This window comes from Plecotus auritus (assembly GCF_963455305.1).
Source record: "Plecotus auritus genome assembly, chromosome: 2".
In the NCBI taxonomy this organism is placed as follows: Eukaryota; Metazoa; Chordata; class Mammalia; order Chiroptera; family Vespertilionidae; genus Plecotus; species Plecotus auritus.
Window position 1 is genome coordinate 219,902,723 of NC_137771.1, and position 17,847 is coordinate 219,920,569.

General features: G+C 45.6%; 1 protein-coding gene across 32 annotated transcripts in view; it reads right to left on the reverse strand.

Moving 5' to 3' along the window:
• Positions 1-17,847, reverse strand: part of PCBP3 (poly(rC) binding protein 3) — a 216,993-nt gene that overhangs the window by 103,058 nt on the left and 96,088 nt on the right. For 7 of the 32 annotated variants that reach the window (XM_080657986.1, XM_080658010.1, XM_080658001.1 and 4 more), the window contains exon 3: positions 13,807-13,889. The exons of the other annotated variants lie outside the window; for them this stretch is intronic. The gene's annotated coding sequence lies outside the window, so the exon portion shown is untranslated. The remainder of the gene's footprint in view (positions 1-13,806; positions 13,890-17,847) is intronic. 32 annotated transcript variants of the gene reach the window in all.

Genomic DNA, 17,847 nt, shown 5'->3' on the forward strand with positions numbered 1-17,847 from the left:
AGGGAGTAGAGGCCTGCAGGAAGGTGGGAGCATAGCACTCCACGGAACTCAGGGTAGGGTTTCTGGGGAGCAGGTGGAGGCATGAGAATACAGTGGGGGAAGGTCTGGAGATGCCAGGGCTGGCAACCACAGGGACACTGGGTGTGCCCTCCTCATGTATCCAGGATAGGTTAGGGTTTTACCCCACTTTTAATTGATATTCATATATTTCTTTTGAATTCCTATGGGTTCTTTATAACTATTTTTCGTGTTTTCAATAAAGAGTAAAATGTTTACTTTGTATTGGACAGAGTTATAATTTGAAATAAAAAAATCTTTATTTTGTTGTGAGAACTTTTGTTCTGATCTTTTAGTTTCAAGGAGATAGTCATTGAAAATCCATTGCAAAGCCCCTTCAAAAATGGAGGCTGAGTCTGAATTGTATTTTTCCTTCCTTCGTAAGCTGGTCCTGCCTATGAACTTGTGTTTCTGTGCAAATAGTTCCTCTGGCCACTTCTTGCAGCTAAAGGAAAGCTAGGAGTCTCTGAGCCGAAAGAGCGCCCCCTTTCTTCTGAGTGTGGTGACCATGCAAGTGGGTTCAGTATTTTTTGCTTATGTGCTAGCCATGATCTTATTTTTAATTTTGCTTATGATTTTTAAAATTTATTCATTGTTAATGGTTTTATTATATCATTTACCCCTTAGAACAGTTTGGCCAAGAACAACAGTCATTTTGCTGCTCCTTTCCTGGGGTAGAAGTAGAGTGACACTGTTCCCAGGACTCCTGTGGGTTCTGCCTGAAAAGCCCAGATTGGTTTCTTTTTTATTTTTATTTTTTTTATTTTTAAATAAATCTTTATTCAGATTATTACAATATTAAATTGTTTCTAATTTTTCCCCCCATAGCTCCCCTCCACCCGGTTCCCACCCCACCTTCTGCCCTTACCTCCCCCGCACTGTCCTCATCCATGGGTGTATGATTTTTGTCCATTCTCTTCCTGAACCCCTCCATACCCCTTTCCCCCTGAGAATTATCAGTCCACTCCCTTTCTATGCCCCTGATTCTATTATATTCCCCAGATTATTCTGTTCCTCAGGCTTTTAATTCACTTGATTTTTAGGTTCACTTGTTGATAGATATGTATTTGTTGTTCCTAATTTTTATCTTTACTTTTTTCTTCTTCCTCTTCTTTAAGAATACCTTTCAGCATTTCATATAATACTGGTTTGGTGGTGATGAACTCCTTTAGCTTTTTCTTATCTGTGAAGCTCTTTATCTGACCTTCAATTCTGAATGATAGCTTTGCTGGGTAGAGTAATCTTGGTTGTAGGTTCTTGCTATTCATCACTTTGAAAATTTCTTGCCACTCCCGTCTGGCCTGCATAGTTTCTGTTGAGAAATCAGCTGACAGTCGTATGGGTGCTCCCTTGTAGGTAATTAACTGTTTTTCTCTTGCTGCTTTTAAGATTCTCTCTTTGTCTTTTGCTCTTGGCATTTTAATTATGATGTGTCTTGGTGTGGTCCTCTTTGGATTCCTTTTGTTTGGGGTTCTGTGCGCTTCCTGGACTTGTAAGTCTATTTCTTTCACCAGGTGGGGGAAATTTTCTGTCATTATTTCTTCAAATAGGTTTTCAGTATCTTGCTCTCTCTCTTCTTCTGGCACCCCCATAATTCTGATGTTGGTACGCTTGAAGTTGTCCCAGAGTCTTCTTACACTATCTTCAACTTTTTGGATTTTTTTTGCTTTTTGCTTTTTTGGTTGAGTGTTTTTTGCTTCTTTGTATTTCAAATCTTTGACTTGATTCTTGTGTTCCTCTAGTCTGTTGTTGGGTCTCTGTATAATATTTTTTATTTCAGTCAGTGTATGTTTAATTTCTAGTTGGTCCTTTTTCATATCTTCGAGGGTCTCGTTATATTTATCGGCCTTTTCTAGGATATTCTTGAAAAGCCTTATAACCGTGGTTTTGAATTCTATATCCAGTCGTTTGTTCTCCTCCTTTTCTTTCGTTTGCGATCTGTTTCTTTGACGCCGCATTTTCACTGCTTCCCTGAGTTGGTAGGGTAGATTTGTGTGCTAGGTTTCCTATATAGCCCAATGGGTCGGCCTCCCCAGTTAACCTGAGGTGGACACTCTTGGTGCACCCCTTTGTGGACTGTGTGTACAGCCTTGTTGTAGTTAAATCTTGATTGTTGTTGGTATCACTGGGAGGAATTGGCCTCCAGGCCAGTTGGCTGTAAGGATCAGCTGTGTCTATGCTGGGAGAAGTTCGGTGCTGGAGACAGCCTTATAGGATTAGACTTGCCAAATTGCAATAGCCTCTGTGCTCAGCTTGGATGGGGTGGAGTCTCAGAGCAGAGCAGACAGTCTTGGCTTCCAATCAGCCTTGCCCTTGCGCGCGTGCGCGCCTCCAGACCTCTGCCTTCCCCGGCTCCCGAGTCTCCGCCCGAGAGTCCAGATTCCCCCTACAAGAGCGTGGGTCCCCAGGGGCTCGCCTGGAACTGGGGTTCAGTGCAGTCAGAACTGGGGCTCAGTGCAGTCAGGAGCTTCTGACTCCCTTCCACTAGGGAAAGCCTGTGGCAACCTCCGCAGCCTTTGTGCGCACCGGCATGCGCGCGCCTCCAGAACCCTGCCTTCCCCGGCTCCCAAATCTCTGCCCGAGAGTCCAGATTCCCCCCCGTAAGAGCGCGGGTCCCCAGGGGCTTGCCTGGAACTGGGGTTCAGTGCAGTCAGAATTGGGGTTCAGTGCAGTCAGGAGCTTCGGACTCTCTTCTGCTAGGGAAAGCCTGTGGCAACCTCCGCAGCCTTTGTGCACACGGGCACGCGCACCTCCAGAACCCTGCCTGCCGGGGCTCTCCCGGGTCTCCCCCAGGTTTCCGAGTCTCCGGGTGCCTTTCTCTCTACCTGACAGTCCAGACTCCCCCTGTATGAGCCTGGGTCCACGGGTTTCGCCCAGGACTGGGGTTCAGTGCAGTCAGAACTGGGGTTCAGTGCGGTCGGGGGCTTCCTTCCCCCTTCCGCCAGAGAAAGTCAGCCAGGCTCTCAGTCACCCTTCCTCTCTGCACGCACAAAGACCCTTTGCCGTATCTCCAATTCTCTGTGAGCTTTTCTCTTTCCTTCTAGTTGTAGAATTTTCACTCAGCCAGCTTTCCTGTGGTTCTGGATAGTGTCCGTTCTGTCTTTTAGTTGTAGTTTTGAAATTGTTGTGCGAGGCAGCAGTTTAGGTGCTTACCTATGCCGCCATCTTGGTTTCTCCCCAGCCCAGATTGGTTTCATCCTAGGAGTGCAGGGAGCAAGGTGCTGGTTGCCATCGCCCTTTTCCAAGAGGTTTGATGACCCAGATGAGGCCAAGATTCTGGGGGCCACAAAGCCAGGCACTCAGTGTGCCTGACTTCGAGTTTCACTCCCAAATCTCTTGGGCTGGCGCACCTGGTATCCAGGTGTCTGCAGAGCAAAAGATGAAGTGAGCTGTCCTCCATCTCTGGTTGTGGCAGGCTGGATCGCACTTACTCAGTTGTGGCTTTGTGGATGTACCCAGGGCTATTTTAGCATGGGCCTGTGCCTGTGGCAAGGGAGGGCCTACGGACCCCTGGGAGCTCTTTGTGTGTGACTGGGGTTGTTGCTGGGGTCCCAGAAGCCCCTCTCCACTCTACCTCACCTTCCTGCCCAGAGCTGGACCTTGAGAGGAAGCCAAGGTCAGACTCCCCAGCCAATTCCCATTGTGAGTGGAGAGCCCCGATGCCCTCACTCATTTTGCTGCTTCCCAGACATGAGGAGCCTTCTGGATTGGATGCTTGGAGCCTCTTGAGGTAGCACTGTGGAGAAGGGCACACAGAAGGGGCTTAAGCTGAGCTGGAGACCTTGAAGATAACGCTGCCTCCTCCCTCCTTATTTCCCACTCCAGTGAGTGAGGGCATGTCTGTGGGGGTGACGTGAGCCAGATGTAGGCTCCTGACTCTGTGTACGGGAGGGTTCAGATGTGTCTTCCCCAGAGCATGTAGCATAGGTCTTCCTTTCTTCCCAGCCCCACCAGCAAATAGTCAGATCTTGGCATTGTGTGGACCTGGACATCTTCAGAAATAATACAGGAAATGCATTCCTTACTTTGCTCCTTTCTTTTATCTCCTATTCTTACCCTAGAATCATCCTGGGAAAATAAGGCTTAAAATTTTCCATCTGTATAGCACTTTGCAAATTACAGAGTACTTTTCGAAAAGCTGAAAGGTAGGTGTTTTCTCATCCCTATTTAGAATGAGGAGCACAGGCTGAGAGCTGCTGAGTCATGGGGATTAGCCCAGTGGTCTCTGCAGAGCAGGTCCCCAGGGCTAGGGCCACCAGGCTGGGAGTCACCATGCCTCAGGGAGTGTCCTCTCACCTAGGGAAGCTGCCCCAGCTCTAGTGCTGGTGGAGATGCTGAAGGGGCTGAGTTTTGGAAAAGGAGCTGCCTCTGCCAAGGTCCCTCCTCCCACTGCCTGATGAGCCAGAGAAGGAGCCTGTATGCCTTCCTGCCTCCAGACCTCCCTCCCGGACCTCCTGCTGGAGAACCTGACAGAAGCCAGCCTTTGAGGTATGGTGGGTGTAAATGTAGGATGGCCCCTGAAATTTTCACCTGGTGTGCAAACCTTGCTTGATTTCCCCATGAGAGAGAGTAGGACATGGGACATGGTCCCCTGATTATGTTGTGTGGCCTGGCAAAGGGATTTTGTAGATGTAATTAAGACTACTAGTCAGCTGACTGAATCAGAAGGCAGGTGATTTGGGTGCCTGATCCAGTCACATGAGTCGTTTACCAGTAAGTCTGGGTGAGAAGTCAGCGATGGAGAAAGCCTGAGATTGGAAGCACAAGAAGATTCCAGAGGAGGGCCGTGCTGTAGAGAATGCAGGCAGCTTCTGGGAGCTGAGCAACTTTGAGGAAATTGACATCAGTTCTGTAGCCACGGGGAGCTGCACTCAGCCTCACTTCAACCTGAGTAACCAGGAAGAGGCCCCAGCTCCAGGTGGGAACCAGCCCACTGACTCCTGCATATGTGAGCCTTTCCCCTAGAGAACCAACTATCCTGTGTTCAGATCTCTTCCCTTCAGGGCTGTGAGCTTATTGTTCAGCAGTAGAGAAACAAAGCCCAGGTGAACCTTGGAGGTGCTGTTTGCAGACTCAGCCCCAGCAGCACAGAGGAGTGCAAATGGGGCTGGGACAGTGGTCAGCAAACTCATTAGTCAACAGAGCCAAATATCAACAGTACAATGATTGAAATTTCTTTTGAGAGCCAAATTTTTTAAACTTAAACGTCTTCTAACGCCACTTCTTCAAAATAGACTCGCCCAGGCCGTGGTATTTTGTGGAAGAGCCACACTCAAGGGGCCAAAAAGCCGCATGTGGCTCGCGAGCCGCAGTTTGCCGACCATGGGGCTGGAAGATAGATCACAAAGCCAAGTGATGACTGTGCCTTGTTGTGTTTTGTTTTTGAAGAACTAGCCAGTCGTCTCAGAGATTTTTTATAATTAATCAAAATTTCCCTACTGATGAGAAGTGCCACCTTTATCACAATAACTTACTGTTTGTGCTTGCCCTTTTAGAGTGTTTGGATACATTCCATCTCATGGCTATTTTTCTGTTTCTATAAAAAAGTCATGTTATGACCCATATTATTCCCCCTCCCCAAACTCTCTTTCACTCCTCTGTACTTTCAAATGAGCATTAGAGTCCCTCTAAAAACCTAGTTGGATTTTGGTTGGCCTCCCATTAAAATTATCCATTTATGTTGTGAGGAAGGGTCTTCCAATTCAGAGACATGCCAGGGCTGTCTGCCCATGTTCCATCCAGTGAAGTTTTACAGTTTTCTGGTATAGACCTTACACGATCCTTATTCAAGTTATTCCTGATCATTTTATATTTTGATTTCTATTGTAATTATTATATATAGTAAAGATATTTGTTTTTTCATCTTTAGTTTATAATCTGCCATCAGTAAACTATGTCCTGTTGAGTCTCATAAGTCTGGATGTATTATGTAGAGAATCACATTATCACAAATAACTTTAATGCCACCCTTTTTAGTATCTATAGTCATAGTTATCTTTAACTAACTGCCCGGCCTGCATTTTTGGAAAAAACTTGGAGCTGCAGCCTGTCTTATCCACATTTGGCCAGCCTTTCATCTCCTCCCTGCCTTGAGGCTGTGGACACAACATATGCATGACCTGCCAATTTTTAAAGTCAATGAATTATTGACTATTCTGTGTTCCTTTCTGAAAAACCTCTCTTTCTGTGGCTATTGCCACATCAGCCCAGCCCTCTCTGCCCTTGGGAATGCTCCTTTTCTGACTCCACACACATTTTTTTTTTCTTGTCCACCATTAAATGGTGCAGTGTCTGAAAGCTCGGTTATTCTGCCTGTTTTCCTGGGCCTTCTGCTGGCAGGGATGTGGATGAGGGATCCTCTCTTCCACCAGTCCTCCCACAGTGTCTTCTTGGATACACAGCAGGAGCCTGACCCTAAAACCTGCTCCTGTCCTCCTGCAGGGCCCCACCAGCCCTCCAGCCCTGTTTCCTTGCCTCCCCTCCCCTCACCTCTCCATGTCTCAGCATAACCCAGGGTCCTCAGTGTCCTCTGAGCACCTCCTCATGCACTCAGAGCTCGGCCTGCATGCAAACTATGCAAAGAAGGCTATAGGTCAGGAAGACAAAGGAAAAATGGTTCTTAGAAAGAAAATAAAGCAGAAAATGCACCAAGGCCATGGAGGAGGAAATGCCTGGCCAGTGTCCACTGAGGGGCCCAGCCTCCCTCAGTCCCACCAGCTCCCCTCAGCTCCAGGAATGAGAAGTAGGACAGGGAGGGGCTGCTTCATAACTTCACTGGCAAACATAGATTGAGGTTATGGAAGGCTGACTAGCATGCTGGAGGGCCCTCAGATGCTGCTGGGTGGGGGTAAGAGTGGGGGTGGGTAGCCAGACTGCGGCTTCCACCTGGGAGAGCTGCCTGGCAGTGTCCAGGGAAATGGAGGATTGTCACGTCCCCAGGACCCAGCATTCCCACTCCTCGTAATACACATGAGAAAAACCAGGCATATGTGTACAAGGAGACACATTTGAGCAAGTTCCTGTGCAAATATTCAGAAATGCTAAGTTTACATGAGACTAGATACAGCAGGACCTTCCCTGCCCCCACCAATCCATGGTTTTACTTTCCACTGTTTCAGTTACCTGTGGTTACCACAGTCAACCATAGTCCAAACTTATTCGTTCAATGGAAAAACCCAGAAATAAATAATTCGTAAGTTTTAAATCTCATGCCATTCTGAGCAGCATGTTGAAATCTTACATCGTCTGCTCCATCCTATTTTGGATGTGAATCATCCCTTTGTCCTGCATCTCCACGCTGTATATACTCTCTGTCCATTAGCAATCTGGGTTATCAAATTGATTATATCACAACTGTATCACAGTGTTTGTGTTCAAGTCACCCTTATTTTACTTAATAACGGCCCCAAAGCGTAAGAGCAGTGATACTGGCAACTCCAATCAAGATGCCAAAGAGACACTATAAAGTGCTTCCCTTAAGTGAAAAGGTAAATGCTCTCAATTTCATAAGGAAAGAAAAAAGATTGTATGCTGAGGTTGCTGAGATTTATGATAAGAATGACTCTTCTATCTGTGAAATTGTGAGGAAGGAGAAAGATATTCGTGATAGTTTTGCTGTTGCACCTCAAACTGCAGAGATTATGGCCACAGTGTGTGATAAGTGCTAAGTTAAGCCTACAGGAGAGGGCAGTTAGGGGTGACCAGGCCGGCAGAAGAGGGAAGTTGGGGGCGACTGGGCCTGCAGGGAAGGGCAGTTGGGGGGGACCCAGGCCTGCAGGGGAGAGCAATTGGGGGGGACCAGGCCTGCAGGGGAGGGCAGTTGGGGGGGACCAGGCCTGCAGGGGAGGGCAGTTAGGGGTGACCAGGCCTGCAGGGGAGGGCAGTTAGGGGTGACCAGGTCAGCAGGGGAGGGCAGTTAGGGGCAATCAAACTGGCAGGGGAGCAGTTAGACATCAATCAGGCTGGCAGGGGAGTGGTTAGGGAGTGATCAGGCTAGCAGGCAGAAGCGGTTAGGGGCAATCAGGAAGGCAGGTAGGTGAGCAGTTGGGAGCCAGCAGTCCTGGATTGTGAGAGGGATGTCTGACTGCCTGTTTAGGCCCGATCCTACTGTGATTGGGCCTAAACGGGCAGTCAGACATCCCTCGAGGGGTCCCAGACTGGAGAGGGTGCAGGCTGGGCTGAGGGACACCCCCCCCCCCCGTGCACAAATTTCATTGCACCAGGCCTCTAGTTTAAAAATAAGCTGAAGCAAATATAACACAGTGTTATCATTTGTTAATCCTTAATATCAGGTACACTGGTTTCTCATTGCTTTTAGTGTCTCTAGGTTTGAAATAGTTCATAGTGAGAAATAAAACTATTTTTCAAATTGTAAATCTGATGACCCATCTCATGGAAGAGCTTTATTAGTATCTTCAAACCTGCCCCCTTACCTGGAGCACATCCTGGCCCTATGTGGCCTTGGGCTTGAGTGTTAGGGTTTAGACTGCTCATTGGATTTCACAGGGGATGCAGGGCCCTGTCCCTGGACTGAGATGTGCACCATCACCGTGGTTGTGGGTTGAGGAGAAGTGACCAGGAACTCCCTGTGGGCCCTGCTCAGCGAGGATTGGGCTGCCCCTCTCCCAAGTCCCCTTTTCCTGGCCTGATAGTATGCGAGTCACTGAGCTGGCTGGACCCTTCTCCCTGAGCTCTTCCCTTCCTCAAGGTTCAGTCTGGATCTGGGGTTTCTAGAAGATGTCTCTGAGAAGGCTGCCATTGTACCAAGTGGAATACAGCGGGAGAATCGCTTCCTTGTCTTTTCCAGTGTCTAGAGGTTTTCCACACTCCCCAGCTTGTGACCCCTTCCTCTGCCTCCCACCTCAGCAAGGCCACATGTCTGACCCTCCATTCATCATCCCTTTTCTCTCTAACCCAGCTCAGAGAGGTTCTCCACTCTAAGGTATGCCTGTGATTGTACTGGGCCTACTGAATAATCTGAGATAATCTCCTGTCCTGAGGTTTGTGACCTTAATCACATCTGCAAAGTCCCTTTGCCAGGTGAGGTCACATATTCAGAGGTCCCAGGGTCTAGGGCACAGGGCATCACTATGTCTACCACATCTGCCTTCTTTACTTGGGACTTAATTTGCTCTACTTTCTCTAGTTTATGATAGGAGCTTATATCATTAATTTTAGACTTTTCTAATACAACTCTACATTTTTCTCAGCTCAGCTTTAGCTGTATCCCACAGATACTGATTGTTGTTTTAAAATAATTTTATTATCAAAAGTTCCAATTTCTCTTACAATTTATTTCCTTGACCTTTGTGTGAGTTATTTAATGTGTTGCTTAATTTTCAGATGTTTGCTAAGTTCATGATATCTTTTTATTAGTTGTTTTTTATTTAATTCTATGGTGGCCACAGATATACCTATGTGATTTCAGTCTTCCTAAATTATTGTGTAATTTTCTGAGATAGTAGAATATTACAGTATGCAGCCTTTTCAGATTGGTTTCTGTCATTTAACATTACAAACTTCATGTTCTGTGGTGACTTTTTATAGCTTGATGGCTCATTTCTTTCATTTTTTTAAAAAAATGTTTTTATTAATTTTTTTTTTTTAGAGAGAAAGGAAGGGAGAGGGATAGAGAGAAACATCAATCAGATGCCTCCTGCATGCCCTCTACTGGGGATCGAGCCTGCAACCTGGGCATGTGCCCTGCCTGGGAATCAAACCTGTGACCTCTTGGTTCATGGGTAGACACAAACACTGAGCCACACCAGCTGGGCGATGGCTCATTTGTTTTTGTCACTGAACAGTATTCCACTGTCTGGATGAACTACAGGTTTTACTTTTTTTAAAAATGTATTCTAGCACATTTTGTGGGAATAGTTCTAGGAGTTATGAACACCTCTACCATTCAGAGTCTAGATCCGAAAAGGGCAGGTTTCTTGGAGGAGTGGTTTATTATACAAACAAGTAAATGTACAAGTTGGGCCTGAAACATCTGGTTTGCACTAAAAGGGAGGCAACTCACAAGACTAATGAGGTAATTTCAAAATCACACATGGGCCACCTAGAAGATGTCTCTGAGAAGGCTGCCATTGTACCAAGTGAACATCAAAAAAATAGGGGCTGCAGTGGACTGAATTACAGCAAATACATAATAATCCATGAGTCATAATGAATCTGAATCACAAGAACAGAAATGTCATTCTTCTCTGGAGGTTGTTAGGTGAAACCTACTCAGTGTTTTAATCATCAGTACACAAAAATGAAAGAATCCAGCACACATTTGTCTTTTGCTTTGGAGACTGTATTTCAGACCATGGACGAGGTAAAGTTTCTACTTATAGAAGATTAGAGGCCCGGTTCACAGATTTGTGCACCGGTGGGGTCCCTCGGCCTGGTCTGCGCCCTCTCGCAATCCGGGACCCCTGAGGGGGATGTCGGAGAGCCAGTTTTGGCCCGCTCCCTGCAGACCAGGCCAAGGGACCCCACCGGCGCACGAATCTGTGCACTGGGCCCCTAGTATGCATATAAGGTCTTTGGTTAATCTCTTCCTGCCCTCCTCCCTCCCCTTTCCCTCCTTCCCGCTGAGATTCATCAGTCTGTTCCATGCCTCCATGCCTGTGGTTTCTGCTCCTGCACTGAGTGTCTGCTCTCTGGTGGTCAGTGCACATCATAGCTACTGGCCAGCCAGTTGGCTGGTCAGCCAGTTGCTTAGGCTTTTATATATATATAGATTATTGTTTCAGAGAGACCACTAGACCTGCTGCCAGCCACAACATCAAGAGAGGGGCCGACCCAGGTTCTGTTCTGCCTTGTGCTTTGACCCCATGGGAAGGTCACAGCCCAGCACGAAGGAGGAATTGAACCTGAGTCTGAAGCAAACCTCTAAAGCTAACTGCTAGTTTACAGAAACTCAAGGTCAGAGGACATGCCAAGATATCATGCATAGGCTCTCAGCCAGATATAGAATTTAGAAGATTCTAAAATGGCTTGTATGTTCAGTAAATGAAAAGCATATAAAAAGAGAAGAGGCAGCTACAGAATAAAATATCAGATATCATAAGAAAAGTCATTCTGTAAACCTGATTTGAATATTGAACAGAGCAATTATAAAAGGACATCTTAGAGACTATTGGAAATTTGAATATAGACTGTTAGGTGACATTAAAGAAATTTTCTTGATTTTGTTATATGTGAGAACTGGGTAATAGTTATGAGAAATATTCCTAGATTAAATGCATACTGGAGAACTTCTTGGTAAAATGGCATGCTATTTGAACTTGCCTGCTCTGCTAGCCAGGCGGGACCCAGACTTGCCCCTCAATTCAGGTCTGCTCTGCATTCATTCTGGGCCTGGGCTGAAGGGGCAGCAGCATACTTCTCTCCTGGAGGGTCACAGGAGCACAAAGGGCAAACTGCCTGGGAAGGAACTCTTGGGGCCTGTGTCCTGCCTCCTCTGTCCATTAAGGTCCCACCATTCCAAACAAGTCATGTGACCTCTTAGGGTCGGAGGTGCTGGAGGGTCACTCCACCACCTGGAGCCATGGTTGTTCTGTGTGTAGTTTCATTGGCAGAGGGGGAGTGAGGTGGGAAACAATCATTCAAACTGTCATACATCACAGAAGAAAAAAGGACATATGAGGTGACACTAAGCTGAACTCAGGACAGCACACTTGCACACTTTGATAATCATGTTACATTGTTAGAAACACAATGGGATGTTATGCTAGCAATGCTATGTTCATTTTCCTGTTTATTTCTAATCCATCTGTCCATGCATATTTTGATGCTTGCTCGTCTGTGGAAACATGATCTTTATATTAATAGAAAATAGCCATCCTTGTTTGACTGACTAACATTGCTGCTAATTCATGCATGCTCTCCTCTGTGGGGTTTCTGTTAAAGTAGACTGAACCAAGGCAATCTGGTTTTTATCCTCCCCCGACCCCCTCTCTTTTTCTCAATTGTTAATCTACATCATGTCCTCTACTTTCAGAGAGTGTTTAGATTTTTTTTCAAACAACCACTACAAGAGCAAGTGCTGGTAGGTTGTTTATTACCAAATTGCCTGGATTGGTTGAAGATGAACACAAGACTTAAAGAATAAGGAGTCAGCCAAGAGTATCTGGGGATGGGAATTAGGGGCCATCTCGTGCTCCTTTGACACAGGCAAGGAGGAACACCAGATGCAGAGATTGGAAAACAGCCCCTGCTCTGAGCAGAGAGATAAGAGGCAGATAGGAGAGTGGCTGGGGCTGAGCCCACCAAGACTTTGTGTAGAGGCTGTGTGGCCACTGCCCCTGGGCCTGTGGCCTGACCGTCTGTGCTTCCTGACTCTGAACCACTAGCCTTGTAGGAAGCCATTACTCAAGGCAAGTTGCTTCACCTGTCCGGATATCATTTTAGGTAATAACAGCAACTGCTTATTTGAAGAGTTAGCATGTATAAAGTGCTTGACACAGTGCCTGGCCTGCTGTGGGGCTATCTGCTCTTATCACAGTGCTTCATGCATTGCCATTTAAGCTGGATCCTGTTGAGCTCTAGCACATTTTGCTGGATTACCCCTTTCACAAGTAGAGGTATCAGAGAAGCAACCTGGCTAGTTTGCTATGGTAATTCAGAAGTAGGAAAGGCCTTTTTCATCTTGGAAATTATGGGCTGGCTCTACAGGTGTGGTAGAACTTGAGCTCTCACAGGCCACAATGACCCATGCGCACCTCTCCCCCTTGCTCACCAACCCACTACACTGGCCCCTGGCTGTTTTCTAACCATCCTCACACTGAGGCCTCACATTGGCTATTCCTCTGCCTGGAATGCTATTCTCCCTCCATTAGTTACACCCTTACCTTTACTTAAATGTCACCTGCTCAGAAAGGGCAACCCTGAAGGTCCTATTGATCACCTACAACCCCCAATCGCAAGCCTGCATGTGCACACATACATGCAGACACATACACATACCCACACACATTCCCTTACTCCTGCTCACTCTTTTCCTTTATCAATGGACCTCATCACCTGCTTTCTCAGGTGTGCAGTCTACCTTTGAAGACAGTCTCTGGGGGCAGAGCCTGTCAGTGTGTTTGCTGATGAACCTGACCCAGTCTAGAACCAGGACTTGGAACAAAGCATGCTTGATCTGTCTGCTGAGGGAACCTGTTGAATGTGAGATCACAATTCAATTTTCCCAGCTTCATTAGAATTACTCCTAAAATCAATTCTGATTCTGAAGTGTCTCGTTACCTTCACTATGTTTCTAACCTGAAGAGAATGACCTGTGGCTAGTGAAAGCATTAACATTCTGTACAAATGAACAGTAACATCACCACACACTCCAGGTTGCATCACTGAAGGAACAGGACGTTCGTTCTCATTTCACTACCAATGACCCTGTTAAAGGAAACGAACAGCTGAGAAGAAGGTCTGCATTCAAAAGGCATGAATACCAGCAGATGACATTCTCCCTGTCAGGAGGTTAATGGGAGCCAGGGTGCAATTCAGGGTTAAGAACTTCAAAAGAAGTGGTCAAGCTAAGGGAGCAACCAGAAGTGAGGACCAGGCCCTCAGTCAGGGTGGGAGGAGGGAGGGTCAAGATCTGGGCTGAGGTGGGTCAACCAACAGGCACTGAGGTTGGGTGCAGGCAGGGCACAGGTGGACAAAGCAGACCAGGAGAAGCAGGGGTCACAGGTGAGTCATTGTCTGCAATAGGATGGGGCCAGGCAGGCAGGTCACCAGCGGGGTAGATGAGAGTACCTGGGAGTGTCTCCTTCTCCCGGCCTGTGGACGCCTGTCCTGCCAGCCCACCTGCTTCCCCCGAGGGTGAGGACACTGTCCATCTACCAAAAAGCAAGGGAAAAGTGTCATGTTACCTGATGAACTCAGCAAGGCCAATGTTATGGCACACCTCAAAATCCCACTCGGCCCCAATTCCTTATCATTCGCACATTTTGGGGGTTCACAGAACACCTGGTATACTTGAAATTTGGTTGTGGCCATAGCAGTTGTCAGACACAATTCCATAGGTCACAGTGTCGCTCCCTGGTGTGTGCTGGATTGTGTGCTCCTGTTCACACCCTATGTGGATGCTCCCACTGTATCCCAAGGTACCCCCTCTGCCTCTGCTCTGATCTACTCAAAAGACCTTTACCCTTTCCTAATAGCCAGTATACCCAGAGCTGCACCTCAAAGTTTCAACTGCTCAGTGTGGCTTCTGACTTACAACACACTTGGAACAGGATGCTTCCTTGGTTACAGCAGAAATGCATTTTTAAAAATCTGGCAACACATTTGGAAGAGTTCAGAGGTGCTGTGAATGGATCCCAGCCAAGTACCACTGTCTACTTCAATGCAGCAAAATGACTAAGGAGGAGGCCCTCCCTGTCACCCACTTGGGAGGTCTTCCCTGAGATTCCACGTGCAGTAACCCAGTGCCACCAACCCCAACCCTCCTGGGGAGTGGCCTGGGTCTCAGAAGGCTCCTCAATAGAATTCAGGTGGCAAGAACACACTTCCAAAAAACTCAGATGAAATCTCACGATATAGTCAATATCCTACTCATACCTAAAGAATTATATTCCAGAAATAGGCACTGGATTATAAAAGAAATGCCAAATCCCTAAAAGAGGGAGAAACTAACAATTCTTGAGCACTTTATTATTTACAAGCACTTTCATTATTATTCTCTTACACCTAATATTTGCCAGATTAGGAAGCAGGTATAATTATCACCACTTTAACAGAGGAGGCATAATGCTCAGAGAGGGAACATAGTTGTCAGGGTTGTGAGGAAGGAAGATCCTGCTCCATCGCTCCATTGGTGCACTCTGGCCTCTGGGGCGTGCCCCTGTGCAAGGAGCAGACAGATAATTCCTTCCAAGGGTGAGGGTAAATCCAGGACACGTTGCTATTTACAGCATTTTAATGACTGTTATTCTGTGTCCCTTCTATGTAGGAGCAGTAATATGCCAGAACATTCTCTGCTCTGCATGCTCCCAAAGTGGTGGGTGAATTTCTCAGTGATTAAATAACAGTAACAAACCATGAGTCTGGATAAGCTTGGCAATACACATATATTCTTTTAACAATATATTAACAATAAAAATTCTTCCTGGTGTTAGGTGGTTTTCATAACTCTTCAAAACTATAGATATTTAAATATAGAGTAAAAATATAAATAAACAAAGCAAAGTCAGACTCCTACTTTGCTGAGCTCACAGTTACTGTCACCATCTCTGTGGGTCCATCCAGGATATTCTTTCTGCGTGGGGGTTGGGGTAAACACGCACACATGCATACTCTACACCTGGCACAGTACCTTCATAAATCTTAGTATTTTCTTGAATAAGCACATTTAGAGGTACCTCAGCATAAGAAGTAAAATACTACACATTTTTAATTTCAGAGAAGTTAACCAAAATCTTCTCCATGTAGGTCTCTGCAAATTATACCCTATCAAATTCAAGAGTGCTCTCTCTCTAGCCACTCACTGCCAATATGATTCACTGTTCACATTCTGATCTCTGACAAATTGAGAGGTGAAATGATACCTCATCAGTTTACCTGTTCAAGAATTTAAGCTCTTGTTTATGTTCACTAAACATCTGGACCTTGTGTGTGTGTGAAGGGCCTGCTCATGGCCATTGTCCACAAAGCAGAATAACTGATGACTCACCATGAATGGCGCACAGGAATTACCACATTACTCCCTTCCGACTGCACAGTGTGAGTCCTTATTAGCTATTTTTGGTTCTTTTACTGATAATCTCTATGTGATGTTCTTAAATGCCTTCTGCATTGGTCAATTGGTCTGAAACAGCATGAAGCAAATGTATTGTGCTTTCGGTCCCCTCTGCCTGCTCACCCCTCACCATCCTCTTCCATCACTGCCATGTATGCCACTGCTGTTTCTTGTGAGGTCTTTGACATGGACATCCATACTCCCTGTACATCATGCACATGGGGTCTCCACCAGGCTTTCTGTCACCTTTTACCCCCTTACTCCATGGCTTTGAATGGAATCTGGTCCCATCTTCAAAGAGGTATTTCAGCAAGGGCGTGTGAGCATCACTTTCCCCTAAGTGCTCACATGTTTGAAAATATATTATTGAGAAAATTGTTTCTTTCCTAAAGATTTTGTATACTTTGCTACACTTTTATCTAGCATGAAAATCACTGTGAAAACATCTGGGGCCCGTAGACATAAATAGAAAAATGGGTAAAACTGAAAAAAAGCACTTCACAAAAGAGATCCAAGTGGCCAATAAGCACATGAAAAGGTACTCAAGTCTCATTAGTAATCAAAGATATGCAAATTTAAAACAAAAATAGATGTAAATACACACCCACTAGACTGCCTAAAATATAACAGTCTGGCAATTCCTTGCCAAGTGCTGGCAAGGACAAGGAGTAATGGGAACTCTTAAATACCTTCCCATCACTTTGGCTGTTATTTTGTTCTGAAAACCCTTCTACTCTACAGGAGAAAAATGTATCCACTGATTGTAATGGAAAATTATGATGTGTTCAATCCCAACCAAAGATAATCAAACAATTTTCACAGGTAGAATATATACCAATTACACAGTGAAAGCAGCCAGGCATGGCTCAGTTGTTGAGCATCGACCTAGGAACCAGGAGGTCACGGTTAGATTACCAGTCAGAGCACATGCCGGTTGTGGGGTCAATCGCCAGTATGGGGCGTGCAGGAGGCAGCCAATCAATGACTCTCTCATCACTGATGTTTCTATCTCTCTCTTCCTCTCTCTTCTTCTCTGAAATCAATAAAACTATATTTTTAAAAAATAATATGAAAAGCAGCAGTAGCAGCTTCCATTATATTTGGTAACTTGTCTGGTGAATATGAAATAAAACTACTTTATTAAAAAAACACAGTAAAAGCAAATTTATAAAGTAATAAATCATTTAAAAGCAAATAAACACAATTTGCATTTGCACAAAATGCGATATAAGGAAAGCGGGACAGTATACCTCAGAAGAGGAGGATGGGACTTATCAGAGGTCCTGCTAGAGGAGAATGGTGCAAGAGAGTCACTATTTGGAAGGCACATTATTATTTCTGCACTACAATGAGTGGCCGGATTATTATGATCTCTGAACACAAAATAATCTGGCCACTCAGTGTTAGTGTGTGTGAGTGTGTGTGAGCGTGTGTGTGTGTGTGTGTATATGTATATGTATATATGTGTGTGTGTGTGTGTGTGTGTGTGTGTGTGTGTGTATGTATACATACATATATATATATTAGAGGCCTGGTGCATAGGTGGGGTCTGGCCAGCCTGGCCAGGGGGAGGGGACATGGGCGGTTGGACGGCCTGCCTGCTGGTCGAACTCCTGGTCAAGGGGAAAACTTGCATATTAGCCTTTTATTATATAGGATATACACTGAGTGGCCATATTATTCTGCGTTCAGAGATCATAATAATCTGGCCACTCAGTGTATTTTCTTCACCAATTTATATGCCTTTTTAAGGCTCATGGTTATTGTGCACTGAGTGCATCTACTGAGTTGCAGCACAGCATAACATCATTATGACAAGATGATGACACATGGAAATAGATTCACAACAGAACAAAGTGTGATGGGAGATGCAACTCTTGTGGTATCTTTCACAAGATGCACACATGAATCTGTTTGGTGTTCATCCAAACACTGTGTACAATGACATTCGTTCTATATTCTTTTGGTGTGAAAGGTTATATCAAGAAATTGGTATATGTCCCTTTATTAACCATAAGGCTATAATTTATTTATTTATTTTAATTTGGAGGGGGGGT